The sequence below is a fragment of the Camellia sinensis genome, chromosome 7 (assembly GCF_055761805.1).
Source record: "Camellia sinensis isolate YWXY chromosome 7, ASM5576180v1, whole genome shotgun sequence".
Taxonomy (NCBI): domain Eukaryota; kingdom Viridiplantae; phylum Streptophyta; class Magnoliopsida; order Ericales; family Theaceae; genus Camellia; species Camellia sinensis.
The window spans coordinates 145,955,974-145,982,338 of NC_138967.1; the positions used below are offsets into that span (position 1 = coordinate 145,955,974).

Consider the following 26,365-nt stretch of genomic DNA (forward strand, 5'->3'; position numbering starts at 1 on the left):
CAAAATTTCCAAACCAACCCCAGCATCTCAAAATACCAAAATTTAAAGACAAAATCCATAGAGAGGAGTAGGATATCCCTACCTCGAAGTTTAAGCCAAAAAGGAGATGAAGACTCGAAGATCAACTTGCTCCAAATCCAAACTTTTTCAGATTAAATCAAAGCTCTCAACGCCCTCTATCTTTTTAACAAAGGCCCTAGGCTAGATTCACACTCTAGGAAGATCAAATCTTAGAGAGAATATAAGTTTAGAGAGAGAGGGTCTCGGATCTAGGTTTGATCAAAAAAAAGAAGTGAAAAACTGAAGTTCAAAATCGCTACTGTCCGCTGATATAAAACACGCTCGCTCGAGCGAAGACTTGGTCGCTCGAGCGACCAGACACAGAAACTCTCGCTCAAGCCAAGAAGTTCTCGATCGAGCGAAGAAAAACCCAGACCGCTCGAGCGAAGGAAGCTCGCTCGAGCCAAGAAAGGCAACTCTCAGGTCCAGAACCAGACGCAACACTCAGGTCCAGAACCAGACGCAACACTCAGGTCCAGAACCAGACGCAACACTCGCTCGAACGAAGCCACCCTGGCTCGACCCACCAGACACAACTCAACTCTCGCTCGAGCGACCAACTCCTCGCTCGAGCGAGGGTCCAAAAATCTGGGCAGCAACACTAGGCTCCCAAACACAACCAACCTGTAACAAACCTGCCCAACACATCCTATAACTCAATACGAAGTAAAAAGGATGCAAACAAGATAATAAACAACTACCAACATCCACGGACACATGTCCAGATCACTGTACAACAAGGGTAAACCCGGGATCGCTATAGATTCACTCTAAAATCATGCAGAAAATTTTGACTACAACCAACTGATTCACTGATTTTTTAGATTACTAGGAATGGCCATTGGTCAATCCATTTCTCATTTTGTCTTCCAGAACTTGAACTTAAAGATAGCTACCAAAACAATTAACAGCACTACGATGAGTTCAAATTTCAGTAATCACTGTCCAGTTCTGTTTGACCAGAAACCATACTAAACATCATTACTATCTCAGATTTCTTCTCACAAAGCCACAATGGAAGGGGGGAAAAGAATATGTGTGGCACAAGCAAGTCCCACTTGTATAATTAATGTGTCTAAACTCTGAAGTATTGTTATTCCAACTAACCTAATGAAGCACTAATTTTCTTAATTTCATTGCAAGAAAATTCTATCTCCTATACGAACTTCATGTTACTTGATTACTAAACAATTACCATCAATTAGGAAAAAAATCTACACACTTCTGAATATAATAAAGATGTTCATGCATTAGCAGATTTGGCTAAAATGCTAAAATAGGAGCAACAACAACACTAATGTATTTAGCAAAGGTTCAGCCAAGTAGTAGAAATTTATACTAACAGTAGTTCTCAATAGAGAGACAAACTTATAATTCAATAAGGAAAAACAAAAAATCAATCCCTCAGCATCTGAAACGTTTAGACGTATTTAGAGAAGGTAAATCTAACAAAAGTATTCAATGTAGTAGCAAAAATGATGTCAATGACGATATAAAAAATAAAAAAATCCATCAGATGTTCTGTTTTAACTTCTTTCCATTATGTTGTGTTAAGTAATCTTTGTGTCTTTGATTGCTTTTAAGCTTATAACATTCATGGCCCTTAAAATTAGATAAAATGGCCATTCGGTGCTACAAATTAAAGGTTATCATCTGTCACAAGAATCTTATATTCCTCAAATCCAAGAGCAACATTCACATTGTCTACTCTAAGTAGGAGTTTGCTGTCACTACTCGCTACGTTATGGCACCTGTACAACACAGAGAGAGAGAGAGAGAGAGTAGCTCACCGATCTGAATCGATTTTTAGAGAGAACTTCGAAATGGCTCTGATGAATCACCGATGTAAGATCTTCGTGTTAGATAATGTCTCAATGGGACCACATAATTAAATGTGGTGTTATCATTTATAAGAAGCCTACAATTTAAGTGATTCAATTTAGTTAATAGGCTTAAGGGTATATATGTGTTATGGACCTAATGTGTAGATACTAGTTGTATAATTTCTATTTCTATGAGGGGCAGAAATAGAAATTAAAACATATTGGTTAAAGTTGGTTTTCATTACCTTTTAGTTTTAAAACCAATAATAATAATGGTTAATTTATTAGTTTTTATTACCTTTCAGTTATGAAACTAATAATGGTTAATTTATTGGTTTTTATTACCTTTCAGTTATGAAACCAATAATGGTTAATTTATTGGTTTTCATTACCTTTCAGTTATGAAAACCAATTACAACCTTTAAAAGGTTATGGTCCCTATTCCTTCCCAAGAGTGAAAAAACAAGAATACTGTTTTGTTTTTCTAAATCCTCTCAAGGAGAAACATAAGGCACCAAAGGGGAAAGGATTAGAAGGCAATAACATAGTCAATATCAAAGGTTTTATTGACAATCAGACGCTTCCGTTTAACCGTTCATCGATGGATTCAGGTATGTTTTTTGTCTTGATTTCTTGATAATACACATGGTAAATGATCCGAAACATGAAGTTCTGAAATTTATGTTAACAAGTGGTATCAGAGCGGTTATATCATGTGTATTATCAGAATAGATATGCTTTTATTCATCCTATTTAGTTTCTTGGAATCAGATTCTGTTTTTTGTATTTCTGTTTTTCCCTCTGCTGCAAATTCTGTTTTGTTTTCTGGAAATGGAACATAATTCGGATGGGCGGTTCATTTTTCCAAATGGATTCAGTTTTTTTTTGACCCGTCAATTCTATTTATATATGTATGTATATAATTGGGATTGCTGCAGATTATATAACATATACGGGGTAACAAATTTAGAAATCTTTAAATTTAATGTAATTTCATACAACGTCTACAGAAATTTAATTTTCTAACATTCTAAATATAAGTCAATTCAAACAAGATGTCACAAAAGTGATCTCTCTTGTCTAGATTGTTTTATATGGAATGTTTTGAAGTTCATGTCTGTGTATCTCATGCGGGTATTTATCAGTCCAAAGACATGATTAAGACTTGGCAGAATTACACACACATTTTGTGGTGATAAACATGTGCCAATTGTCAAGGAAACCTAATGTGAATAATAAATCCATCAAAAGATAGATTTGTTATTTGACATAACTTATTGTCAATGTTTGATCATTACAACAAGAATACCACTTACAGTTAATATCACTACCCAAAGGCTTGGTATTAATGTTGTGCTAGGTATCTTGAGATGTTGTCATTAAATTAATTTATTTAGAGATTATCTGTTTGGTAACTTAATGTGAGCATAATTGTTTAAAAGGTTATCCTGTTGAGGCGAGGCCTTATAAACCTCATGAACGAAAATTGGACTCTAAAACCATTAGCAGCTACTTTATTGGCTATGCCGAACGATCACGGGGTTACAAGTTTTATGATCCCACAAATAGGTCAATATTTGAGACGGGAATTGCAACATTTTTTGAGGATGTTGAGTTTGGGTGGAGAAATCCAGTTAGAGACATTGTCTTTGAGGAGGAAGCAGGAGTAATCCCACTTCCTACTACTACTTTTGACCAATCACAGGTTCCTATACCTGTCATTGCTCGAGAAGTAATTTCGAATCCTCAACCAGACAATGTTGTTCAAGATAATATAGTTCAAAACCCCATTCAAGATGAGGTAATTGTTCTTGAGGAACAAACTCTACAACCTCAACCTCAAGAATCTGTGCCATTAAGGCGATCCACCAGAGAAAGGAGATTTGCATTTTCAGATGATTATATTGTATATCTCCAGGAACATGAGGTAGAAAATGAAATGTCGAAAGATGATCCAATCAACTTTCGTCAAGCCATGGAAAGTTCCAACTCTCATAAGTGGATAGAAGCCATGAATAAAGAATATAAGTCTATGCAAGACAATAAAGTTTGGGAACTTGTCTCATTACCAGTTGGTGCGAAGCCCGTAGGTTGTAAATGGATATTTAAAACCAAAAGGGATTCAAATGGTAATGTGGAGAGGTATAAGGCACGTCTTGTAGCCAAAGGCTTTACTCAAAAAGAAGGAATTGACTTTAAAGAAACTTTCTCTCCAGTTTCTTCGAAAGATTCTTTTAGGACAATTATGGCGCTTGTTGCATATTTTGATCTTGAGTTGCATCAGATGGATGTCAAAACAGCTTTTCTTAATGGTGACATTAAAGAAACAATTTATATGGTGCAGCCAGAAAACATAAAATCAACACAACACAGACATCTTTCGACAAATGTCCGTATGAATTAATTCTAAGACATCTGTAGTCCTATGGGCACCATATTTCTTTATTTTGGTCTGTTTTCCCTTGATACACTCAACACAGACATCAAAATCTGAAAAATCAAGAGAGTCCAAAATTCCATCAGACACAAGGCGCTCAACTCTAGATTTAGAGATGTGACCTAGGCGTTTGTGCCATAATGAGGCTGAATTTTCCTTAGTTAATTTACGCTTTGTACCTCGTGATTCCACGTGCAAGGTTGCATTATAAGATGCAATAGTTTCGAGCAAATATAGATTATCAAACACATTAAGTAAACCAGTACCAACAACATTGGAATTAATAGACATACTAAACTTCATATTTCCAAAAGAACAATAATATCCCAATTTGTCCAATACAGAAACAGAAATTAAATTCCGTCTAAAGGACGGTACAACAAAAGTGTCTAATAAATCCAAATAATAACCAGTTTTTAGTAATAATCTAAAGTGCGCTATTGCCTGCACTTCTATCGACTTGCCATCACCCACAAAGATGTATCTTTCAGCATCAGTTGGCTTTCGGTAGTTCAGACAACCCTGCATAGAAACACATATGTGAGTAGTAGCACCAGAATCTACCCACCAAGTGTTTCTTGGTACTGAAGCTAAATTTATTTCAGAACAGACCAAAACATGAAATGTACCTTTCTTTACACGCCAGGCGACGTATTTGGCACAATCCTTCTTTCTGTGTCCGGGCTTGCCACAAAAGAAACAACCATCCTGCACTTTCTGTTTCTTTGGTTCCGGACCCTGAGGAATAGCAACTTCCTTTCCCTTATGCGTTCTTTTGCCCGTATGCTTGGAGGTGCTTGGCAGATGAGCACTTTCAGTCCTTTCTTGCTTCAATCTCTCTTCCTCTTGCACACAAAATGAAATGAGCTCATTGAGAGTCCATTTCTCCTTCTGGCAGTTATAACTGACCTTAAATTGGTTAAATTGTGCAGGAAGAGAGATGAGAACTAAATGCACGAGCAAATCATCAGATAAGTCGAGCTTTAGTGCCTTAAGTTTTGAAGCCAGATGAGACATTTCCATGATGTACTCGCGAACATTACCCTTGCCTTTATACTTTATTGAAATCAAGCTTGCTAAAAGCATGCTTGTTTCAGCCTTATCGTTTTTAGCAAAACGCTTTTGAATTTCTGAAAGAAATTCACCGGCAACGGTAACATCCTCTGTTATTGCACCCCGAAAAACTTTTGGAATCCCACGCTTCATGATCATAAGACTTAGCCTGTTAGAACGATCCCACTTTTCAAAGTACACAGTTTCCTCAGGAGTACTTTGTGCAGTGAGAGCATTCGGTTTTGGCATTCTTAATGCCAAGTCTATGTCCATGCAGCCGAGAACAATCAATATGTTCTCTTTCCAGTCCTTAAAGTTTGTTCCATTTAACATTGGAACATTGTTCATGTTGGCAGAGATTGAAGTAGTCGACATTAAAGCTGAATAGACAAGAAAATAAAAGGAATGCTCACATTAAGTTACCAAACAGATAATCTCTAAATAAAAAAATAACAACATCTCAAGATACCTAGCACAACATTAATACCAAACCTTTGGGTAGTGATATTAACTGTAAGTGGTATTCTTGTTGTAATGATCAAACATTGACAATAAGTTATGTCAAATAACAAATCTATCTTTTGATAGATTTATTATTCACATTAGGTTTTCTTGACAATTGGCACATGTTTATCACCACAAAATGTGTGTGTAATTCTGCCAAGTTTTAATCATGTCTTTGGACCGATAAATACCCGCATGAGATACACATACATGAACTTCAAAACATTCCATATAAAACAATCTAGACAAGAGAGATCACTTTTGTGACATCTTGTTTGAATTGACTTATATTGAGAATGTTAGAAAATTAAATTTCTGTAGACGTTGTATGAAATTACATTAAATTTAAAGATTTCTAAATTTGTGACCCCGTATATGTTATATAATCTGAAGCAATTCCAATTATATATATACATATATAAATAGAATTGACGGGTCCAAAAAAAACTGCCCACCGAATCATTTTACAATGCCAGAAAATAGATTGCCATTTTCACAGAACAAAACAGGAAAAAACATAATTTACATCCATAAGAAAATTCAGAATCTGATTCCAGGAAACTAAATAGAATGAATAAAGCATATCAATTCTGATAAGACACATGATATGTTGGCTCTGATACCAATTGTAAACATAAAATTTCAGACCATAAACCTTACACTTTGGATCATTTACCATGTGTATTATCAAGAGATCAAGACAAAATGACATACCTGAATCCATTGATGAACGGTTAAACGGAAGCGTCTGATTGTCAATAAAACCTTAATATTGACTTTGTTAGAGCCTTCTAATCCTTTCCCTTATGTGCCTTATGTTTCTCCTTGAGAGGATTTAGAAAACAAAACAGTATTCTTGTTTTTTCACTCTTGGGAAGGAATAGGGACCATAACCTTTTAAAGGTTGTAATTGGTTTTCATAACTGAAAGGTAATGAAAACCAATAAATTAACCATTATTGGTTTCATAACTAAAAGGTAATAAAAACCAATAAATTAAACATTATTAGTTTCATAACTGAAAGGTAATAAAAACTAATAAATTAACCATTATTATTATTGGTTTTAAAACTGAAAGGTAATGAAAACCAACTTTAACCAATATGTTTTAATTTCTATTTCTGCCCCTCATAGAAATAGAAATTATACAACTAGTATCTACACATTAGGTCCATAACACATATACCCTTAAGCCTATTAACTAAATTGAATCACTTAAATTGTAGGCTTCTTATAAATGATAACACCACATTTAATTATGTGGTCCCATTGAGACATTATCTAACAATAGTTTCACCTGATTTACAATTTTGCATGCCATATCTAATGAGTATTTTTTCGATATAGCTCCTTTGTGATAATCCCAGAATACCCCGAGAACGATCTCGGAGTATTTTGATTCCTAATACAAAGGAAGCATCACCAAGATCTTTCATTTCAAAATTCTTAGATAGAAATCTCTTGGTGTCATGCAATAAGTTTATATCGTTTGTGGCAAGCAATATGTCGTCAACATATAAAACCAAAAATATGTGTTTACTCCCACTGAACTTGTGATACACACATTCATCAACAACGTTAGTTTCAAACCATACGAAGTGAGAACTTGATGAAATTTGAAGTACCACTGACGAGAAGCTTGTTTGAGTCCATAGATGGATTTAGTCAATTTGCAAACCATATTCTTTGGGTCTCCTGACACAAAGTTTTCTGGCTGCACCATATAAATTGTTTCTTTAATGTCACCATTAAGAAAAGCTGTTTTGACATCCATCTGATGCAACTCAAGATCAAAATATGCAACAAGCGCCATAATTGTCCTAAAAGAATCTTTCGAAGAAACTGGAGAGAAAGTTTCTTTAAAGTCAATTCCTTCTTTTTGAGTAAAGCCTTTGGCTACAAGACGTGCCTTATACCTCTCCACATTACCATTTGAATCCCTTTTGGTTTTAAATATCCATTTACAACCTACGGGCTTCGCACCAACTGGTAATGAGACAAGTTCCCAAACTTTATTGTCTTGCATAGACTTATATTCTTCATTCATGGCTTCTATCCACTTATGAGAGTTGGAACTTTCCATGGCTTGACGAAAGTTGATTGGATCATCTTTCGACATTCCATTTTCTACCTCATGTTCCTGGAGATATACAATATAATCATCTGAAAATGCAAATCTTCTTTCTCTGGTGGATCGCCTTAATGGCACAGATTCTTGAGGTTGAGGTTGTAGAGTTTGTTCCTCAGGAACAATTACCTCATCTTGAATGGGGGTTTGAACTATATTATCTTGAACAACATTGTCTGGTCGAGGATCCGAAATTACTTCTCGAGCAATGACAGGTATAGGAACCTGTGATTGGTCAAAAGTAGTAGTAGGAAGTGGGATTACTCCTGCTTCCTCCTCAAAGACAATATCTCTAACTGGATTTCTCCCCCCAAACTCAACATCCTCAAAAAATGTTGCAATTCCCGTCTCAAATATTGACCTATTTGTGGGATCATAAAACTTGTAACCCCGTGATCGTTCGGCATAGCCAATAAAGTAGCTGCTAATGGTTTTAGAGTCCAATTTTCGTTCATGAGGTTTATAAGGCCTCGCCTCAACAGGATAACCTTTTAAACAATTATGCTCACCTTAAGTTACCAAACAGATAATCTCTAAATAAATTAATTTAATAACAACATCTCAAGATACCTAGCACAACATTAATACCAAGCCTTTGGGCAGTGATATTAACTGTAAGTGGTATTCTTGTTGTAATGATCAAACATTGACAATAAGTTATGTCAAATAACAAATCTATCTTTGGATGGATTTATTATTCACATTAGGTTTCCTTGACAATTGGCACATGTTTATCACCACAAAATGTGTGTGTAATTCTGCCAAGTCTTAATAATGTCTTTGGACCGATAAATACCCGCATGAGATACACAGACATGAACATCAAAACATTCCATATAAAACAATCTAGACAAGAGAGATCACTTTTGTGACATCTTGTTTGAATTGACTTATATTGAGAACATTAGAAAATTAAATTTCTGTAGACGTTGTATGAAATTACATTAAATTTAAAGATTTCTAAATTTGTGACCCCGTATATGTTATATAATCTGCAGCAATTCCAATTATATACATATATATATATATATATATTTAAACACATGATGTTATCCATTTGAAAAATGAACCACCCATCCGAATTATGTTCCATTTCCAGAAAACAAAACAGAATTTGCAGCAGAGGGAAAAACAGAAATACAAAAAACAGAATCTGATTCCAAGAAACTAAATAGGATGAATAAAAGCATATCTATTCTGATAATACACATGATATAACCGCTCTGATACCACTTGTAAACTTAAATTTCATAACATGAAACTTCATGTTTCGGATCATTTACCATGTGTATTATCAAGAAATCAAGACAAAAAACATACCTGAATCCATCGATGAATAGTTAAACGGAAGCGTCTGATTGTCAATAAAACCTTTGATATTGACTATGTTATTGCCTTCTAATCCTTTCCCTTATGTGCCTTATGTTTCTCCTTGAGAGGATTTAGAAAACAAAACAGTATTCTTGTTTTTTCACTCTTGGGAAGGAATAGGGACCATAACCTTTTAAAGGTTGTAATTGGTTTTCATAACTGAAAGGTAATGAAAACCAATAAATTAACCATTATTGGTTTCATAACTGAAAGGTAATAAAAACCAACTTTAACCAATATGTTTTAATTTCTATTTCTGCCCCTCATAGAAATAGAAATTATACAACTAGTATCTACACATTAGGTCCATAACACATATATACCCTTAATCCTATTAACTAAATTGAATCACTTAAATTGTAGGCTTCTTATAAATGATAACACCACATTTAATTATGTGGTCCCATTGAGACAATATCTAACAATATAATCATACGGACATTTAATTATTGTAGGCTTTTTGTGTCTGATGGAATTTTGGACTCTCTTGATTTTTTAGATTTTGATGTCTGTGTTGAGTGTATCAAGGGAAAACAGACCAAAATAAAGAAATATGGTGCCCATAGGACTACAGATGTCTTAGAATTAATTCATACGGACATTTGTGGCCCATTCCCTATGGCGTCTTGGAATGGTCAACATTATTTTATCACATTCATAGACGACTATTCCAGATATGGGTATCTATTTCTTATCCATGAGAAATCACAGTCTTTGGACGTATTCAAAAAATTTAAGGCCGAAGTTGAGTTACAACTCAACAAACGGATTAAAAGTGTCAGGTCTGACCATGGTGGTGAATACTATGGCAGATATGATGGATCAGGTGAACAACGTCCAGGACCGTTTGCAAAATACCTGGAGGAATGTGGAATCGTCCCACAATACACCATGCCAGGATCACCTAGCATGAATGGTGTATCTGAGAGACGAAACCGGACTCTTAAGGATATGGTAAGAAGTATGATCAGTCATTCTACTTTACCAGAGTCCCTCTGGGGTGAGGCTCTAAAGACAGCAACTTATATCTTAAACCGGGTGCCAACTAAAGCAGCTGCAAAAACACCTTATGAGCTTTGGGTTGGGCGAAAGCCTAGTCTAAAACATTTGCATGTATGGGGGTGTCCTGCTGAGGCGAGGCCTTATAAACCTCATGAACAAAAATTGGACTCTAAAACCATTAGCAGCTACTTTATTGGCTATGCCGAACGATCACGGGGTTACAAGTTTTATGATCCCACAAATAGGTCAATATTTGAGACGGGAATTGCAACATTTTTTGAGGATGTTGAGTTTGGGGGGAGAAATCCAGTTAGAGATATTGTCTTTGAGGAGGAAGCAGGAGTAATCCCACTTCCTACTACTTTTGACCAATCACAGGTTCCTATTCCTATACCTGTCATTGCTCGAGAACCTGACAATGTTGTTCAAGATAATATAGTTCAAACCCCCATTCAAGATGAGGTAATTGTTCCTGAGGAACAAACTCTACAACCTCAACCTCAAGAATCTGTGCCATTAAGGCGATCCACCAGAGAAAGGAGATTTGCATTTTCAGATGATTATATTGTATATCTCCAGGAACATGAGGTAGAAAATGGAATGTCGAAAGATGATCCAATCAACTTTCGTCAAGCCATGGAAAGTTCCAACTCTCATAAGTGGATAGAAGCCATGAATGAAGAATATAAGTCTATGCAAGACAATAAAGTTTGGGAACTTGTCTCATTACCAGTTGGTGCGAAGCCCGTAGGTTGTAAATGGATATTTAAAACCAAAAGGGATTCAAATGGTAATGTGGAGAGGTATAAGGCACGTCTTGTAGCCAAAGGCTTTACTCAAAAAGAAGGAATTGACTTTAAAGAAACTTTCTCTCCAGTTTCTTCGAAAGATTCTTTTAGGACAATTATGGCGCTTGTTGCATATTTTGATCTTGAGTTGCATCAGATGGATGTCAAAACAGCTTTTCTTAATGGTGACATTAAAGAAACAATTTATATGGTGCAGCCAGAAAACTTTGTGTCAGGAGACCCAAAGAATATGGTTTGCAAATTGACTAAATCCATCTATGGACTCAAACAAGCTTCTCGTCAGTGGTACTTCAAATTTCATCAAGTTCTCACTTCGTATGGTTTTGAAACTAACGTTGTTGATGAATGTGTGTATCACAAGTTCAGTGGGAGTAAACACATATTTTTGGTTTTATATGTTGACGACATATTGCTTGCCACAAACGATATAAACTTATTGCATGACACCAAGAGATTTCTATCTAAGAATTTTGAAATTAAAGATCTTGGTGATGCTTCCTTTGTATTAGGAATTGAAATACTCCGAGATCGTTCTCGGGGTATTCTGGGATTATCACAAAGGAGCTATATCGAAAAAATACTCATTAGATTTGGCATGCAAAATTGTAAATCAGGTGAAACCCCGGTTGCTAAGGGAAACAAGTTTAGTCTCAGCCAATGCCCGAAGAACAGTCTTGAAATTCAAGAAATGCAGAAGATTCCTTATGCCTCAGCTGTAGGGAGTCTAATGTATGCTCAAGTATGTACGCGTTCGGATATTGCGTTTATAGTTGGCATGTTAGGCAGATATGTAAGTAATCCTGGCATGGATCATTGGAAAGCAGTCAAGCGTGTTATGCGATATTTACAGAGAACAAAGGAATATATGCTCACATATAGGAGATCGGATAAGTTAGAGGTCATTGGATATTCCGACTCCGATTTTGCTGGATGCCAAGACAGTAGGAAATCCACATCAGGCTATATTTATCTGTTAGCTGGCGGAGCAATTTCTTGGAGGTCTGCAAAGCAGACGCTCATAGCTTCATCCACTATGGCTGCAGAGTTTGTAACATGTTATGAGGCATCAAACCAAGGGATATGCGTATTTTGGAAGGCACTGAAAGACCACTTAAGATATATTGTGACAATAAGTCTGCAGTTTTATATTCCAATAACAACAGGAGCTCGACAAAATCAAAGCATATTGATATCAAGTTCCTAGTTGTAAAAGAAAGAGTGCATAGTGGACAGATTTCCATAGAGCACATTGGGACAAACTCCATGATAGCGGATCCACTTACGAAGAAACTACCACCCAAGGTCTTTCATGAGCACACTGCTCATATGGGTGTTGTTCTATTTGAGAACATTCTGGTTTAGTGGGAGTTTGAATTTATATTACTGCTTTATGTCAGCCTTGAGTTTTATCTATGTAATTAGATTAATTTCTGCAGAAATGAGGTATTCAGTTTATTACACTCTGTTATGTACTGTGAAGTATTGATCTCAATAAAGTTAAGTAGGACCAGTTGGAAATAGGCATGTATGGATCACATCACATGTAATTTCCATGCTACGCATCCATGATTGATCTATGTCATTTAGCTGTATTCGTATACGTGACCATTGGTGGGTCAAGTTACGATTAATGTAACGAAGACCGCTTTGATCCTATATTAATATAGTTGATGGACAAGATTGTTTGGATACCCTCAAGTTATGATAACAAATTTCTGAGCTCACTAAAGTTAAGCACATTTTTCAGGATACATATGTGGTCCAGTGGGAGATTGTTAGATAATGTCTCAATGGGACCACATAATTAAATGTGGTCTTATCATTTATAAGAAGCCTACAATTTAAGTGATTCAATTTAGTTAATAGGCTTAAGGGTATATATGTGTTATGGACCTAATGTGTAGATACTAGTTGTATAATTTCTATTTCTATGAGGGGCAGAAATAGAAATTAAAACATATTGGTTAAAGTTGGTTTTCATTACCTTTCAGTTTTAAAACCAATAATAATAATGGTTAATTTATTAGTTTTTATTACCTTTCAGTTATGAAACTAATAATGGTTAATTTATTGGTTTTTATTACCTTTCAGTTATGAAACCAATAATGGTTAATTTATTGGTTTTCATTACCTTTCAGTTATGAAAACCAATTACAACCTTTAAAAGGTTATGGTCCCTATTCCTTCCCAAGAGTGAAAAAACAAGAATACTGTTTTGTTTTTCTAAATCCTCTCAAGGAGAAACATAAGGCACCAAAGGGGAAAGGATTAGAAGGCAATAACATAGTCAATATCAAAGGTTTTATTGACAATCAGACGCTTCCGTTTAACCGTTCATCGATGGATTCAGGTATGTTTTTTGTCTTGATTTCTTGATAATACACATGGTAAATGATCCGAAACATGAAGTTCTGAAATTTATGTTAACACTTCGAAGTTCTGACTTCGATTTTGAAAGATTTCTGATGAATCACCGATGTAAGATCACCGATCCAAAACGATTTCGATTTTGAGAGAGAGAGAGCGAGAGTGAGAGTGAGAGTGAGAGGGAGAGTGAGAGTCAGATTCAAAATAAAGGTGAAACAGGGAGAGGAGCGTGTGGGCCAAAACCATTTCAAGGCGTTGATAAACGTCTTCTATTCATGAAACGGCACCGTTTTGATTAGAGAAAAATGCGACGCTTATGAAACGCCGTTAAATCTTGCAAACAGTAACGTTTTAAAAAACGCAGTTAAAAATACGCCGCCAAATCTAATATTTCCTGTAGTGGATGATGAAGTAACTTTTGATGATGTTTGTGGTAATGTGGCTGTAGAAGGAAGAGCAGTTGTTGAGCAGTTGAAGGAAACTGTGGACACGAGCCTATAAATCGGCAAGGCACAAACAAGAGGAGACATCAATCAAACAACAAAACATATCTCTTTTTCTTTTCTATTTTTGGAGTAGATCGTCTTAACTTTTAAGAGTAGAACAGTATTAGTTTATAATCCAATTTTGTTTATCGACAAAATTTTTGCACCCTTTGAAGGTTAATGAAGTTTTCTTTTATTATTCTTAAATATCTGGTTTCTCTTTCTTCAATTGTTTCATTTGAGCCACTTGTTGGAATTTATTTGTGTAGATTAGCAAAGTTTATAGCCAAATCGTATGCCGATTGTGGCTTTTTTAAAATTTTGCTAAAAGTTGGATATGCTAAGATCATAAGCTTACACATTCATGGAGTATGACATCTTTATTGAATTTTTTTTTCACTAGCTCGGCTTCACTTACTTGTGCTAAGTTGTGGAATGCGATGTCAGGTCTGAATTGGTGTTGATTACAAATTATTTAAACGTTTAATTAGGTCTAGTAGGTACAATCTATTGCGGTGGTATTGATTATGATGAAAGTGACATTTAGTTATAATCGAAATTAATGTTAATTATGATCTAATTACGTGACTATTACAAATTAGTCAGATTTATTTTATTTATTTAATGGCTGAAAGTGGCATGCGATTTTGTGCTGGACAGTGATATTATGATGCCCAATTATTGACTAAGGGTTTGGTTATGGTGTGCAACTTACACCTTACACCTTATACCTTACACTTACACCTTACACTTACACCTTTTGTAAAAAATTAAACCTTACACTTACACCTTTTTTGAGGTTGCACACCATGTGCAACCCACTTACACCTTACACCTTACACTTACACCTTACACTTACACCTTATACTTATACTTACACCTTACACTTACACTTTTTGTGTAAGTGGCACATGGTGTGCACTTGCACACTTAAGAAAACTCCATTGACTAATAATACAATGTCAACAAATAATTTTTTATGAGCTAGGCTAGGTGTACAGAATGCACTATTCTGTGCACTTGGCATTTCTCATTTTTTATACAATTTTGGTCATTAATGCATTATTTTTGTGTGGATGATTATATGATGCGAGGGGTTTGTTAAGAAAAATGTTAGGGATTCTAAGAAATTGGCTAATATTTTTACTAAATGTCTCACATGAGTGTGAGATTCATACCCTTGTGAGACATTTGATAGAAATATTAGTAAATATTTTGGTGTCTTTAGCATTATTCGTGTTAAGGTGCAGCAACTTTATTTGTCACAATTTGTGGATCTTTTTATATATATTTCTTTATTTTTAATATGCCAATGGCACATTAGGGAGAATTTGGCATGAAATTATTGTCTTGAGTAGAAAGGTTAAGGAATTAATTTAATTCTAGTAAACTAAACAGGACATTATAATATTAGTAGATTTGTTTTTAATGAAAAAATATGAGACTTAATACATTACACATTTAACAGTAAATCTATATAATAAAGTAGTTAGATTTTTGAAAAAATGTCTAAAATGTCCTACATGTCACTTTTAATGGTTAAAATTGTCCTCCTTTGAATTAAGATATAATTAGAGTCATGGGTTAAGTTAAACCCAATTAATGGTTGGTTTGATATTCTCTCTCTCTCTATCATTTTATTTATGCATTTGAAACGAAAAAGTGGGTTATAATGCATAATTGTTGAATAAAAATTTTATATCTACATAATTAAGTAGCTAGGTTTTTGAGAAAAAAAAATGTCCAAAAATGTCATACATTCACCTTGAAGAATTAAAATTTGTTCAAACTATTATCTACATAATAAAGTAGCTAGGTTTTTGAGAAAAAAAAGTCCAAAAAACGTACTACATGTCACTTGGAAGGATCAAGATTTGTTCAATCTAATGGTTGAAATTGTCATACTTTGAATAAAGATATAATTGGGTACATGGGGTGAGATAAATTCAATTAATGGTTAGTTTGATGTTCTCTCCCTCCATCATTTTCGATATGCATTTGAATAGAAAAGGCGAGTTACAATGCATAATTTTTAAATAAAATTTTGAAAATAGCTAAGGTCCAATAATAAATCATTGGATTATTGATTTTTTTTTTAAAAAAGAAAATTGATATACAAGCTCATTTTTTAGACTAATGTTCTAAATTTAATGAAGTGTAAGTGAATTGATTGGTTGACAATTAGAAAAGATATAAAAGAGAGAATTGTCTTAAATATTCTAATAGACAGCCATATAATTGGATTTGAAAAATAGGTTCAATTTTGAAAAATTTACCGGGTAATTCCCATCTAGAGGAATTGTGGTCCATTTAGTCCTATGAAATTTCTTATGATTCGATTAGTCTCATCAATTTTGGTAAGATGGATTTTATATATTGTATGGAGTGTCTTTTTCAAATTCGATAAATGTTGGTTGATCGTTTTTATGTTGATGGCCTTGACCCATGTTGATTTCATTTTGAATTTCTGGTTGAAAAAGGAAATTTGGGAACAAGAAGGAAAATTTCGTGGGATTTCGGTGGGGGATTCACAAATTTGATTGGTGTGTGATCCCTATCTTCTAGTAAATGTTTAGCAAGATGTGTTGAATATCCACACCACCATGACCACCCTAACATCATTATCCAGAACTACAACTAAAGAACAACATCAAAAAAATCACACCCAAAACCACATCGATATTGGGTGTAAAATTACATCAATATGACAAATCCAGAATGTTACATATTGTAGACACCCTATTTTTGACGGCCCTTACGACTTGGACATCATTGCATATACACCCGATGATGAGCCTATATGCTTGTCAAGTACTCAAGGTCCTCAGCGGAATGCCACAACTTTGAGCCTTTAAAACCCTATACCCCTGTTGCCTCATTCTTGGATCAGACCTTGGTTCTTCAAGCCTGCAACCCTCGGTGGCTTGTCAGCCACCCTTTTGGGCTGCCGGCCATCACTCTTGGTTGCCGGCCACTGATGTGGCCTGCCGTCCGCCAGTGATGGCAGGTTGGTCACTAGTGTCTTTTGCAGATATTTTGTGACAGTTGTGCTAGTTATTTGTACAGATGCATGCATCTGCCCCCACGTGTCTCACAACTTTGAATCTTATATATCTGATTTCGGGGACGAAATTCTTTAAGGGGGGGAGGTTATAGTGATCCCGGTTTTTCCTCCTTTATTCATTGTATTCCAGACTCGGTTCCGTGGGTGGTTGTTGTTGTCTATATCTCATTTTCGTCCTTTAAATTCCTTGTATTTGAGTTTTGGGATGCGTTGGGCAGGTTTGAAACAGGTTGGTGGTGAATTGAAACGAATGGTTGCTACCCAAAATTTGGCTTATTCGCTCGAGCGAGGCTTTTTGCACTCGAGCGAGGCCTGGGTATTTGCTTCGTCGCTCGATCTAGCTTTCTTGCGCTCAAGCTAGTATTGTGGGTCTTCAGGTTTTCTTGTTAGATGCAGCTTCCGCTCGAGTGAGCAGTCTTGCACTCGAGCGTGCGTCTGCGTCTCTGTTAGACCTGAAGATTGGTATTCTTCGCTCAAGCGAGCGAGCTAGCTCTATGTTTTGTGTTTCTTCGCTCTAGCGAGAACTCTTGCGCTCGAGCGTGCTTCTGGGTTGCAGACCTGAAGCTTCGCATTGTTCGCTCGAGCGACGCTTCTTGCGCTCAAGCGAGGTTCTTTTGTGTCTGGTCGCTCGAGCGACCACTCCTTCACTCGAGCGAGGTTCGAATATATCAGTCGGCAGCAGCGTGTTTATAAACACTTTTCATCTCCTCTTTCATTCTAAACCCTAGATCCGACCCTCTCTCTCTCTATACGCTCATTCTCTCTATAAATACACCTTGTTCTAGTGGTTCTCTACCCTAGTCCCTTTGTATAAAAGTTAGAGTTTGGCTTGGGCTATCTTTTGATCCGAAAATTTGTGGATTTGGAGCACCTTGGGTTTCACTCTTCATCTCCTTTGGGCTCTTAACTTTGAGGTAGGGATAATCTACTCCTTTTTATGAGTTTTAACATAAATGTTGGGCATTTGTATAAATGTAGGGATTTTGGGAAAGTTAGGGTTTGATTTGGGATTATAAAAGAGGGGTTTCTTGATTTTGGACTCTATTGTGAATGTGAGATTTTGAAATAGGGTTGTGGGTGTACAATTAATGAAATTGAGCCTTAGAAGTATTATTTGAGAAAGAAGGAAAAATGCCCTAATTGGGATTAGATGTATTATTTGTCAAGATAATGAAATTAATTATGGGAATGCATAATTGAGTTGGAAATGATGAAATTGGAGGAAAATTTGATTATTGGTATAGTTGGATTGAAGATCTCTTACCTATGAAAAATGTATTAATTTATCTGTTTGATAAATTTAATTATCTGTTTAGAAATAACTGTTTGGACTATCGGTGGAGGATAGTCATGATTGTTGTAGAACTGCATGACGATTAGGTATATTGAAACTAATCGATTGAAATATGTCATTGAATATGACGAATGGATTATAACATTGAATATGTGATTGAATTGGTCATTGTATATAACAACTTGTTTAAATACATTGTATATGTATATTATTTGGGAGGAGATAGAGGATGTATTCCATTGTATGAGAAGAGATAGAGGATGTACTCCATTGTTTGGAAGGAGATAGGGGATGGACTCCATTGATAATTAAGTTGGCCAAAGTGTCCAGGGTGAAAGTCCTGAAAGCTTATGTATATCTGAATGATGTTTATAATTGACATGTTGAATATACGAAGTGTTGAATATGTGAAGTGTTGATAATATGAGTTGTAGTCTCATTTCGAACTGTTGATGATTGAAGTATTAATAATATGAATTGTAGCCTCATTTTGAATTACTTGAGTGAATAATGACCCACGCTTGTGAATTAACTTGGATAAATGAACAGAAGTGGATTCGAGATATGGATGTACTTGTTGATGACCTTGTAAAGAGTGTAATTGGCTTATAAGTGTTAACCATTTGTTGAGTGCTAATGTTTTAGTTATTTCTTATATTTGGTTTAGCATATCTCTATTGGGTTTTGGCTCACCCTACTTGGGATACCATTTTCAGGTACAGGTGACTTGTCGCCTCCAAGGTTATAGCTTGGGAGGTCTCGAGGCCGAAGTCTCTCCTTTTTGTTGTTTTATTTATGCTTACATGTTTTTATTTCAAAGCCGAGGGCTTTATATGTAAAGGGCTTCTGACCCTCTTTTGGTTGTATCCAAGTGTTGACTTGGAAAGTTGTAAGCCCCTAGGGCATTTACTTTTGTTGACAACATGTAATACTTTTTGTAAATAATACTCTAATGAATGAATATATTTTATTTTTCTATGTCTACAGATATTAAAAATGATTGATTTATGCATTTATTTTTAGGGCGTTACATGTAAGGCTGAATGTTCTTGAAGAGAATTCATGTTTTCTATGTATAGAGGGCCTCTCTCTCATGTTTTAAGATTAGAAAAATTTTGGAGCAAAATTTTTACTCTCTCTCTCTCTACAATTCTCTCTCTCTCTTCCAAATTTCTACATTTTAGCCTACAAATCCTCAACCTTTGCTTATACATTCTTAACCAAACCTCTCCATACTTGAGCTGAGGTATCTTTGAGCTTTGTTTGAGCTCTTAAGGGTGTGTTTGTCTTGGATTATTGCTTGGAATTATTTTTTCTCTTCAAAGGTATAAGGCTTTGCCTCTTTGCTAGCTTGATTTACTCTTTTTCTTACAATTGTCAAACTGTTTTTGGGCTATAAAACTCTGTATTTTTTAGCTGAAACTTGGGTTCTAAGGCCATTAAAGGTTGAAGGGTGGTTCACTCTTTTTTATACCTTGTTTTGGAGGCCTTTGCCCTAGTGTTTCCCATCCTTTTACTATTTGTTTTTGAGCTTTTAAATACTGATTTTTAGAGTTATTTCAGTGGGCAAAATCATGTTTTGAAGTCCAAACTTGGAGGGATTAGTCTCCCCTCCTTGTGTCTTGCTTACTAGTCTAGTTTGTGCTATGTTTTGGCATATTAATGTAGCTACTGTTAGTTCAAGTCTAACATGTTTTAGGACTTATTTTAGACTATTTTAGCACTTTTTTTGGTTGATAGTTGCATTCAAGCTTTGTTTTGCATGCTTGTAGTGTAATTGTCCTCATGAGTTTGGTGTTCTAAGCCTTAGACACCATCTTATTTGAGTTGATTGCATTTATTTATGGCTTTCCATACTTGTGATCACTCTTAATCATCTCTGCAACCTCCCTCATTTCTTGGCTTTTGTTTTGCTTTAAAAGTGGTTTAAATAACTTGTTTGTCTAAAGCAAGCGATTGAGATGTCATGCTTAATGGTTTAATCCCTTAGAGGGTTCATTACCAATGGTATAATATCTCTTTCATGCCTAAGACAACACTTGGTTTTGCCTTCTTTCCATTTAGAGGACTTAAACTCACCATTGGACTCAATGAATTAAAGAATGGTTGGTAATTAAAATGGGACTAAAAGTGAGCAAGATAATAACTTGGTTTTGTGTTCAATAGGAAGTTAATTGAACACATGGAAGCTTGAGGTATTTCATACTCATTAGTGACGAAATGACTTAAGTATCCAAGGTCACCACTTCCCTTGATCAATTCATGAAAGGGAGGAGGTTAGAGTCTTATTTTATTGCATTCATTGAACTTGCACACTTTGGTTCATGAGCTATCATGCAATGAAATTGCTTGAATTGATGGTTTGTGAACCAAGCTTACTACTCCTTTGATTTGTTCATGAAAAGGAGGGGTGAGTTGTGCAAACAAACCCTTGAGAATACCCTATGCATGCTTTGTTTGTCCTCTATTGCAGCAAGGTGAATTGGGCAGCAGTGGTCGGTAGGCCACTTTCTATGGCTGGTAGGCCACCTTTTATGGCCGACTGACTATCACTGGTAGCCAGCAGGTTCTCACTACTGGCTGGCTGGGTGGCCGACCGGCCACTGATGCAAAATTCAGCAGTGTGTTTTTTGAGCAGAGTAGAGCAGAGCCATTTTGGAAGTGGATAAAGGTGTTAGTGTTCTATTGTGCAATAGAGGCCTTCTAGAAACAAAACAGTGGCTTTTCAGGTAAAAACCGAGCACGTGCATGAGCATTCTTCGCATACTGAGCCTATTTAAGTTTAAATACTTAGCTTAGCTATTTGTTGTAATTAATTAGTTGTATCTAATTAATTTTGCAAAGTTTTGTAATTAATTAGTTAGCTAACTAGTTATTCGATTTCGTTTCGTAATTATTTTAGTTAGCTAGAATAGTTAATTCAAGTGTTGTAATAATTAGCTAAGTAGTTTAGCTAATTTAATTTGTTTTGTAATAATTAGCTTAGCTTTAATTAGTTAGTTAATTAGCTTAGTTTATTTAGACTCTCATTCGTGAGAGCGCAATGTAATAATGTGTATGTCTTCCAACCCCACATCTTTCTCCCTTTATTTATTGCTTACGATGGTTAGTTTAGGGACATCACGTTTTATTTAGTATACTTCATGTTTGCATCCACTAGTATTGCATGCACTGAGGCTCAGTTCATCATTTTAACTTGTATTGTTAGTTTAAATACTTCTTTGAATACATGTTTAGACCGCATGCTATTGAATTGATTCATATGCCATCTTAGTAGCCGAGCCTATTAGTTGCATTTTGCATGCATTGCATTAGTCATATTGCATAGTTAGGGATCATGTATTTTTTCTAACTCTTTTCTTATTTGGCTTGGAGTACCAGGTGAGCCTTTACTCACTTTAGCATGTCGCATAAATGTTGATGTTGCTATGTCTAGCATGCTTGCCATGAGGCTAATTTCTTAAGTGATAAATTGCTTGAATGCTTGTGGATGAAGACTTGTTGCTTGAATTGGAATAATTTCAGTAATGTTCATATGCGTTCAAGTGGTACATATTCGAAGCGACTTTCAAAACAAACATGAATCGAAATGTTTCAATTATTGCAAGTTAGTTTATACTTTTGTGTGTGTGTGCATCACATAGTAATGCTAGCCTAATAATCGGAACAAGAGCATATAATGTACATAAGATTCATATCATGATTAGTAGAGGCCGATCTTTGATCGGGCGAGCGGGGGTACTCAAATTCATTCATGACCTTTCCCTCTCGTACCTAAGTTCCCGAGCCGAGACAATCTTGGTGATGATGGACACGTGGCCTTTGGCATGAGTCATGGGTTTCCTAAATTTCCCCAAAAATAAAAATATTTAGGTGGCGACTCTGTATCTGGCAAAGCAGTCCAATTTTGGCATTTTTGATTCAAAATCGATTTTCCAAAAGATTTGCCGGATTTGGACTCTTTAGTGTTTATCAATTTCACATTGCACTTGTGAGATTAGATTCAGAACTGCGAGAGTCCAAACTGTAGGGCTTATTTCAACTTTCGAAAAGGGGCGCGAAAAAGTCGAGCTACACATACATACGTGTGAAGTGTTACACTTGGTAAAAACACACTAAAGATTTTTTTTGTGTGTGCGTGTCTTACATTAGAGTTCATTAATTGGAGTGTTACATTTTGAAAAAACACACTAAAGAGTTTTTTTAGTGTGTTAAATTGATTAGAGTGTTACATTTAGAAAAATGTACAATAAGGAGTTTTTTAGTGTATTACATTGGAGTATTACATTTGGAAAAAGTATTCTAAGAATTTTTTTTTTTTTTTTTGTGTTACATTTATTGGATTGGAGTGTTACGTTGTTAAAGGTGTTTTTTAGTGTATCATATTGGAGTGCTACGTTCTTATTCGTAATGTAAAATTTGTTCTAGAAGGAGAGAAAACCCAAAACCCCTATAGTGCAGATTTCCCGAATATGTAATTCACCTTTAGAGAAACCCACTTTTATTCCTCAAAAATTAAATCTAAACATGTAAATAACTACCCTTTTTATGTAATTTCTACTTTAATGAGACCTTTGAGTTCATAAGAAAAAATGAAGGATTAAATAATTTATAAGATCACATTTTAAGATTTATTAATCCTTTACTTTTTAATTTTCTGGATCTAAGTAGCATCACTTTTTTTATATAATTATTATTATTTATTTAATTTTTACTTAAATTCTAATGTGATGCATTTGTGTTTTATTACATAGAAAACATGAAATTCTTTTAAGGTTTCACCCAACTCATTTTTTCGTAAGGTTTTGTCAATAAGTGCACTTAGGGCACTTGTCAATGATGTATTAAATCATCTTAACCAATCCCATTATTATGGACAATTGAAAATGTTAGAGTGATTCTACTTACACTACTAGTTTATTTCTTTGCACTCTCTATATGAGAGATTTTTTTTTTTTTTTTTTTATTTTTACTCATGTGTGAAATTCCTTTTAAAGATAAAAGAGGGTTGGTTTGGGGTGTCCTAAAAAAGTGCACTTTTTGTCTTTTTACGAAAAGATGTGAAGAAAAGTAGAGAGGCGATGTGATGGAAAAAAGATAAAAAGATAAAAAGATGGATTATATAGTCTATGCCAAGTCAGCCCTAAAATTAAATATATTTTATTATCTCCTTACACCCATTGCTCTTCAATCCCTACTGTTATTTTTCCCTTCTCAGATTTTCTTTTCTATTGCATATCTGTTTTCAAAAAGTGAGAATCATAGTATTTTGATCATAAAAGAAAGCAATAGATGAAGAAATAGTAATGATGAACCATAAAATAAGTGAAATGGTGAGTTTTTTTATTTGTTTGGTAGGTTTTTGTTTCATTTTTTGAGAGAGTTCTTCAACTTATTTGATGTGTTAAAATTGAACAAAATAAAATAGTCTGGAGTCATATTGCTGAATAAAAAATATATGTCTGGTAATCCACTGTCGAATAAAAGATACATTTTCGGTAACATAAGGCAGAACATTTTTAATTTATTTAGTTAATCATTACCGTACATTTCCAGTTTCATTTTTCTTTAAATATATTTTTTTGGTTTTATTGCTTGGAAGGATTATACTTCTATTCATTGTAATAATGTAAGTACAATTATCTGGCTACTAAATATCTTGAAGGGCACTAATTTGAAAGTAAATTAGCTGAGGAGGAAACATCCTTATTAGTTGACATGTCAAAGAGTATGGTATAATAAAAAACGATATTGATTATATTGAAACGCAAGGATACCTTTAATGTGACAATAATGAAGACAATCTACAACAAACGTAAAGCGACAGGTGGTTGGACAAATTTATTTTAGTTCGGCAATATGAAATTAGAGTAATCTAATTTGTATCGCAATGTATCATTGAACAGACACTTCACAAATGAGCTCCAACTAGTTTCTTGTTAAAGTAAAGTAATCATCCAGTTGAATGGCAACAAATGGCTGGAAAAAATTGGTTTGACTGGTAACATGACACTGGAGTAATTCAAATTTTTTAGCATTGTATTACTAAAAACTATGTGTAAAGAGATAAAACTGAAAGGATTTTGAAGGATTTTTAGTTTAGGGTTAATTTTGATAATATATTAGGTGTAATGAGAATCGCTTCTTTTTTTTTTTTAGCAGTGTAATGAGATGCAGAGTGTAAAGAAGTAAACTAATAACGTAAGTAAAATCACTCAAAATGTTATAAATGGTGTATTGTTAGAGGCCAAACTACCCTTTCTTTAATTGCCTCTATTTTTATATAATTTTTATAATGGAATTTTTAAACATTTAATCATAAAAGTGAATGCACTTTATTTTTTTAAATGACATTTTGTAACTTTTTTTTATTATTATAATTTTTAAATTTCAATCATAATTAAATTATGTGGTGTAAGGAAAATGAATCTAAAAATTATAACAAATATAAAAAATTTCATAATATTAATCAACAAAAGAATTTTATTTTTAAATGACACAGATTTTTTTAAAAAAAAAATTAAATACCATTCAGCTTGTTTGTTTTCATTTTTCAGAAAACACTTTTCAGAAAATTTTACTTTATTATTTTTCATGTTTTTTTTGTTTTTACTGAATTTTTTTAATATTTTAAGCAATTTTTTTACTTTTTAGACACACCTAACATAAATATACCTAAATGTTGGGGTATATCTCCTTATTGGAGTTTGAGACCCAATTGATTTGTTAAAAGAATTCTAATTTGGTTTGGTTTGGGTATAATATATTTTATATATATTATATCTAATTTTTAGAAACCTAATTCAGTTTGGTAACAATTAAAATTTGATTACAAAATTCAAGATTCAACAATATATATAGATATATTGTTTTGTTTTCCAGAGCAGTGTGTTGTGGCTGTCATAGATATTGATCAATCAATTCGATGTGAGGAACAGGGACGGAAGGAAAATTAGTGCTCTGTTTTCGAAGATTGATTGACCAATCAATCTGTGAAGGGGGCTTGTGGTTGGGTAAATTTTTTGTCTCATGTGGTGTGTTTAAAAGGATTGTTTCGGTCACAGATTTGGTACAGTTTAATTGTCTTCTACAACTCTGGTTTCGAAGATTTTTGTTCATCTATTTGGTGAGGTTTTTTCTCTTGTTTATTTGTGATTATTTGGAATTCACCTAAGGGTGGTTTTGTGAGACCATTCGTGTTTCGTTTGTAATCGTTTGGAAACTTATTTGGTTGATAGTGGAATCGGATTTCGATCCCGTGGACGTACCTCACATTGAGGGAACCACGTAAATTCTTGTGTTGCTTTTGATTTAATTTTTCCACATTAGTTTTTATTCCCATTGATTGATTTACTTGTGTGGAATTATATATTTTCCCTAACAACTGGTATCAGAGCTTACGGTTTATTTGGGTTTATTTATTTGTGTAAATCAATGGAGGGGAATGTGGGTCGCATGTCTATCTTCAATGGAAGTAATTGGGTAACTTGGAAAACTAAAATGGATGACCTATTATTTTGTAAAGATTTGTATGGACCCATTGAGGGTGATAGCGGCAAACCCGAGGGTATGAAAGATGATGAATAAAATAGGCTTAATCAAAAAGTCGTTGGTGTTATCCGTCAATGGATTGATGACAGTGTGTTTCATCATGTTGCTACTGCAACTTCGGCACATGATTTATGGAAAAAAATTAGAGAGTCTTTATAATAGAAAATCAGTCACAAATAAAGCCTTTCTATTTCGTAAGTTGGTTAATTCAAAATATAAAGATGGCAGCCCAATTCCAGAACATTTGAATGAAATAAAGAGTATTCTTAACCAACTTCTATGAAAATTGTTTTTGATGATGAGTTACAGGCTTTGATGCTACTTAGCTCTTTGCCCGAAAGTTGTGAGACTTTGGTTGTGACAGTTAGTAATTCGGCGCCCGATAGAGTTGTTACAATGGGCCAAGTCACCAGTAGAG

At 34.6% G+C, this 26,365-nt stretch overlaps 1 protein-coding gene across 1 annotated transcript in view; it reads left to right on the forward strand.

Annotated features, from left to right (window-relative positions):
• LOC114258815 (F-box/kelch-repeat protein At3g23880-like) overlaps positions 1 to 14,295 on the forward strand; it is a 36,211-nt gene extending 21,916 nt beyond the window's left edge. The window contains exon 4 of the mRNA XM_082881193.1: positions 13,956 to 14,295. The gene's annotated coding sequence lies outside the window, so the exon portion shown is untranslated. The remainder of the gene's footprint in view (positions 1 to 13,955) is intronic.
• Positions 14,296 to 26,365: the final 12,070 nt, after the last annotated feature.